This window comes from Oncorhynchus clarkii, chromosome 6 (genome assembly GCF_045791955.1).
Source record: "Oncorhynchus clarkii lewisi isolate Uvic-CL-2024 chromosome 6, UVic_Ocla_1.0, whole genome shotgun sequence".
NCBI classification, from domain to species: domain Eukaryota; kingdom Metazoa; phylum Chordata; class Actinopteri; order Salmoniformes; family Salmonidae; genus Oncorhynchus; species Oncorhynchus clarkii.
This window is the reverse complement of record NC_092152.1, coordinates 70,700,473-70,701,152: the sequence shown is the minus strand read 5'-3', so window position 1 is coordinate 70,701,152 and position 680 is coordinate 70,700,473.

Below are 680 nucleotides of genomic sequence, written 5' to 3'. Positions count from 1 at the left end.
CGAGCTGTATCACAACCGGCCATGATCGGGAGTCCCATAGGGCGGCGCACAATTGGCCCAGCGTTGTCCGGGTTAGATGAGGGTTTGGCCACGGTAGGCCGTCATTGTAAATAAGAATTTGTTCTTAAGTGACTTGCCTAGTTAAATAAAGATTCAATTAAAGAAAAGGGTGCATGGCCCAAGTTCCAACTCAACAAATCACAGGACCCACACAAAGAATTATGTAATCAAACAAATAACATTTGACCTGAGAAGGCTAAGTAACAAGTTTCATCTGGCATGGAGCATGTAGGTGTTGAAGAAACTGTCTGGATACACTTTATTTTAGGCCTACAGTATTATTGGTAGAAAGCATATGGTAAAATGATAATAACCTGACAATTAGGCCTATCTAATAATAACTACATTTCAGTCATTTGGAATTCACTAAAACAAGAATGATAAGCCTACCATTATATCAGATATTGACCAATTACTACAAAAGGACTAACCTGAGATGGTACCACACTCAAAGAAAGGACTGAGGTGGAAATGAATTGATAATTTAAATGAATTGTTACACAATTACAAACGTATTAATTGCAGTATGTTGCCTACTAAAGCTAAAGTGTGACGTTGTGAAATAAGTCATATGTAGGTCAGTATTAACATACTGTATTCAGCAGATCGTGTGGCAGGTT